This window comes from Aplidium turbinatum, chromosome 7, assembly GCF_918807975.1.
Source record: "Aplidium turbinatum chromosome 7, kaAplTurb1.1, whole genome shotgun sequence".
Taxonomy (NCBI): domain Eukaryota; kingdom Metazoa; phylum Chordata; class Ascidiacea; order Aplousobranchia; family Polyclinidae; genus Aplidium; species Aplidium turbinatum.
The window spans coordinates 24,671,489-24,676,973 of NC_137478.1; positions in this window are offsets into that span (position 1 = coordinate 24,671,489).

The window sequence follows — 5,485 nt, forward strand, 5'->3', positions numbered from 1 at the left end:
AAATCTGAAATATAACAACTATTTGTTGTTTTAACTTTTTACTTATGAATAAAATAAATCTTAAATACGTAGGTTAGCAAATGATTGCAGCAAAATGACATGTAGCCTATTTTTTGTCCTTTTTCGGCAAGTTAAATATCAATTTCAGACCCTTCAGTCACAAACAATATTTATAAACACACTGTAAATTTTGAAATAAGCTAAAACTAGCAGCTTAACTAAACTAAGTTTAATTAAATAAATTAGGCTGCCACTTTCAGTTGCTTGTCAACAAAAAGATAATTCACACATGATGAAACAATTTCTCAGAGTAAGCCAACCAAAAACAATTTCAGCATTCAATCATCAAGGTTACAGAAAATTTGCTTAATTCAAAAACGTCACAAACATCTGATTGCTTGAAATAGTTCAACAACAAAACTAACCAAATTATCAAAAACAAAAAACAAAAATTTCCAAAATTCATCATGGCATGAATAGTGAAAGCGCTAAAAGTAGTCTCTGACAAGTAATTTGCTACATTAATTATTTTTCGAAGAGGCGTTGGTAGAATTGTTTTGAAGTGGATCAAGAATGTTTTGCTATGCTTTCGTTCTCAACGCATAACGGTGAATGTAAATGTAATAAATGTAATTCAATTTTATCATATAGCAGTTTTTTAATCTTTAAAGCTTTGGTGAAGCATGCCATTTTAATTTTCTTGATTTCCCTGAAATCGATACCGTACGACATTGTAGGTTAAAACTTCTAACTTGGATCGGTAATGTACTTTATGCGATTGCACCAGAAAAGCAGGTATTTAAATTATCATATTTATGGTTGCTTTCACTCTGCGGCCAATAGTGCGTGTATGAAAATAGTGAGGGATTTCAATTAAGAAAAAAAATTCAAAAGAAAATATGCAAAGCAGTAATTGGGATCTGGGAAACCAAAATGTTTGTATGGGTTAGAGACTTGCTCCCAAAAACATCTGACCATGTTTGTCATCCTTTGATGACTGTTTTTTTTTAATAATGCTTTCTGTTTAAAGCGTACGTTTTGTATTTGATCGTTCATCAAACTGAAGCCAGCTTTATGTAAGTTGGAGTTAGGCCACGCAAAAGTTTCGGTATGGTACGGTAACAATATTTTTTATTTATTTGCTTCAGATATGCACTCATGTTACACATCCACAGTCCTTAATTTATATGGACTTACATGAAAAAAAATACACGTACCGGTATGCCACAGGGATATCTAGAGAAGGGAATATGAAGGCTTTTAATACGTCTGACAATAGAAGGGCTTCTGTTTATCGTAAATAATCTCAGTTTACCGTAAAATGACAATTAGCACCGGTTGTAGTTTAATAACTCTTGTTATGATAACTTGCATTGCGCTATTAACATCAGGCCTGGATACTCACTGCATGCTCATGGAGTCATTGTTAGGCTACTTGTTAATTCAACTAGGCTACCGGTTTATTCGCTTTACATCTGGCCTAGGCTATTGCAAAGACTTTGTTAGGAAAGGCAGCTAACTGGTAACTTTTTAACTGTCTTTCCAAACAATATTCTTTAAATATGCTCCATGTAACATTTACTAACTGTCTTCTGCAGTTCATTGTACCAGCTGCACAACAAAACATTCTGCAATTGTGAAAAGAACTGCATGTTTTACGCACTAGACAAACTACCGCCCTGGTAGGGTCAAAAAACCAGGCAATCGCTGTGAGCCTTCGCATCCCCTTCTGTAGATAAGCTATCCCTGGTGTGCCATACGAGAAAGACTACAAACAGTTCAACTGTGTTTATTGTCCAAATGCAGAAATTTATTAAGCAGGCTGCAATCTTCTTGCAGTTGAGGTTGCCGCAAGTCAAGTTGTTTGATCCAGGCACAACAGCCAATGGATTGTGCGTTCATCGAGCGTTGTAAGATCATAGTCATCCTGGGGTCGGGTAGGCCTATTGGGCATTGATAGATGTGCAGTCTGAGGGACATCCACAAGACGGCGAGTCTGCGATGCCTCATTTGGACATGTTGCTATTGAAACGGCTCACCTCAGTTTGTAAGCAATTGAGCTTCATCTATTCCTTCTAAAGTAGGTCTGCTCCAGGCATTGGCGTAGCCAGGGCGGCGAAAGGGGCCATGCCCCTCCCCCCAATTTTCAAAGTTTGGCTTCTGAAGTTGAGCTCTTTGTTGAAAATATAATAAAATTTGTAGAAATGTAGCTATATCGTTTTCTAAAACATCTGGCTATTAACACCACCAGCACTTAATTGTTTTAGACACATAGAAAGACACAATAAATTTTGCAAATCGTAAATCGCGCAAAGTTTACGCGATTTACGCTTCTTTTTACTAATATGTGGAAGCAATTTCAGAATCGCTTACTCTGTTGGGTTTTTGTGTAGCTGAGTTTTGGTGTTCTCTAATTTTAGCCGCAGTTTTTGCCCGTTTGTCCGTAGCCTAAGAGCTACCTTTAATAAGTTAATAGCTGTTTATCTGCTAATAAATTTCATACAAATATTAAGTTACTCTAAAATTGTTTCCAGAAAGCGCTATAATCCATTTTTTCAGTGTAATTTTGCAAAAATTTTCAGGGGGAGCATGCCCTCTAACCCCCCACCACTTTATTGCTACTCTTGCTCAACCTTACCAGGATACGCCACTGCACATCAGGTGGGGATGTCTTAAATCCAGAGGTGAGCAGTAGCGCGCTACTTTTTAGTTAGAGTAGCGGCGCTATTTTTTCTCCAAAGTAGCGGTAGCGGGAGAGGCGCTACTTTTTTTCAGTCGCACTCTCGCTACTTTTTAAATAAACTGAAAAAAATGCTTGTTTTTTTGGCAATACTGGCGTGGTCAAGCAGCTATATAATCGGCTTGGTTGCAAAGTTTCGGTCTTTTCTAGTTGACGTCAACTTCTTCGGCGAATATCTCCGTGTGATGAAGCCTATCTGCCAGGCTTTAGACGTTCTCCAGGACGAGTCCAAGGCGTATTGCGGAGTCTTGCTTCCAACCATCACAATTTGCGCGAAGAAGTTGACCGAGATCAGCGATCTTGTGACCTGTGAGGAAGTGAAAAAGTTGTTGAAAGTGAAAGTCCTTGAAGGGGTGAAGAAACGATTCAACAAGTGCTTCAACGACATAAAATGCGTTATGGCATCATGTCTTCATCCCTCCTTCAAGACGTCGTGGCTACAATTTCTGCACTACGTTTCCATGGATGATGCTGACGCACTGCGAGAAAAAGTTAAAAAAGATCTAATTCGACTGTTGCGGGAGATATCAAGTCAGGTTGATACCGAGAAGAGTGACACCAACACCAGTCATGACTCCGAGGAAGAATTTTTTGGTGTATTGGCGCCATCACGTGAAACGTCGGTGCAGAAGGAAGCAGCAATTACGGACGCCTTTTTTTCGGACAAGAGCAAGTCCTTGAGCTTTTCGAATACCGAGTTAAAACATCTGTTCATTAAATACAACACCCCCATTCCTTCCAGTGCTGCGGTGGAGAGACTTTTCTTTGTTGGAAAAGATGTGCTTAAGCGAAAGCTGGCAGGACTTAGTGACTCTCATTTTGAAATGCTCGTGTTTTTGAAAGATGCATAACAATAAATTTCCCTTAGAATGTGTTTTCTATAACAACGTTAAAATGACAGCGTAAACGAATGATAACTTTCGTTTTCAAGGTCATTTTTGTGTCACTAGGAACTTGAGTGTTTCCTAGTGTCACTTTAGAATTAGACAAAAGTAGCGGTAGCGCGCGCTACTTTGGCCCGAGTAGCGGTAGCGCGCTACTTTTGTAAATTGGTAGCACGCGCCACTGGCTCCAGGCGGAGCCTTGTTAGGCTACAATGGCAAAGGACTTAATCTTACGACTTTTTGCTTTTTACTGTTGGGATACGACTTTTTGCATTTCACATGACACCAGAGGTAAGAGGAAAAATAAAAGGGGAAGTGGAAACTCAACATGGAAAGGTGAAGAATCAGGCAGACAAAGTCGAAGGAATAAAATGCGACGGACAGAACGAGATGGAGAATAGGAGTGAAGGTAGCCTATTCGCAGAGGTGGGCACGCGCTACTTTTAAAGTAGCGCGCTACCCGCTACTTGGGTCAAAGTAGCGCGCGCTACTGCTACCAATTTACAAATGTAGCGCGCTACCCGCTACTTTTTTCTAAAATGACACTAGGAAACACTCAAGTCCCTAGTGACGCAAAAATGACCTTGAAAACGAATGTTACCATTCGTTTACGCTATCATTTTGACGTCGTTATAGAAAACACATTCTAAGGGAAATTTATTGTTACGCATCTTTCAAAAACACGAGCATTTCAAAATGAGAGTCACTAAGTCCTGCCAGATTTCGCTTAAGCACATCTTTTCCAACAGAGAAAAGTCTCTCCACCGCAGCACTGGAAGGAATGGGGGTGTTGTATTTAATGAACAGATGTTTTAACTCGGTATTCGAAAAGCTCAAGGACTTGCTCTTGTCCAAAAAAAAAGGCGTCCACAATTGTTGCTTCCTTCTGCACCAACGTTTCACGGGATAACGCAAACACTCCAAAAAATACATCCTCGGAGCATGACTGGTGTTGGTGTCACTCTTCTCGGTATCAACCTGACTTGATATCTCCCGCAACAGTCGAATTACATCTGTCTTGACTTTTTCTCGCAGTGCGTCAGCATCATCCATGGAAACGTAGTGCAAAAATTGTAGCCACGACGTCTTGAAGGAGGGATGAAGACAAAGCCATAACGCATTTCATGTTGTTGAAGCACTTGTTGAATCGTTTCTTCAACCCTTCAAGGACTTTCACTTTTAACTCCTCACAGGTCACAAGATCACTGATTTCGGTCAACTTCTTCGCGCAAATTGTGATGGTTGGAAGCAAGACTCCGTAATACGCCTTGGACTCGCCCTGGAGAATGTCTAAAGCCTGGCAGATAGGCTTCATCACACGGAGATATTCGCCGAAGAAGTTGACGTCAGCTAGAAAAGACCGAAACTTTGCAACCAAGCCGATTATATAGCTGCTTGACCAAGCCAGTATTGCAAAAAAACAAGCATTTTTTTCAAGTTAAATTAAAAAGTAGCGGGTCGCGGGAGTGCGACTGAAAAAAAGTACCGCCTCTTCCGCTACTGTGGAATAAAAATAGCGCCGCTACTCCAACTAAAAAGTAGCGCCGCTACCGCTACTTTTACAAAAAAGTAGCGCCGCTACAAAAGTAGCGCGCTACTGCCCACCTAATCGCTACAAGGAAAGACTCGCCTATCCCCACTAGTGGGGACAAAACCGAATTTGGATAATGATGAATAGGCTACTCATAAGGACGTCCTCATTCCTCAAGGATTATTCCAATAAACGTTGGAGCGGTAAATTTTCTGGCCACGCGACTTCTTCAATGTGTTGCTCGTGTCCGTGCCGATGCAAAATTTTCCACCTCACAATATCTTTGTCCGCCGATGGACGACAAGTCTGGATCTCACTTTGATCTCACTG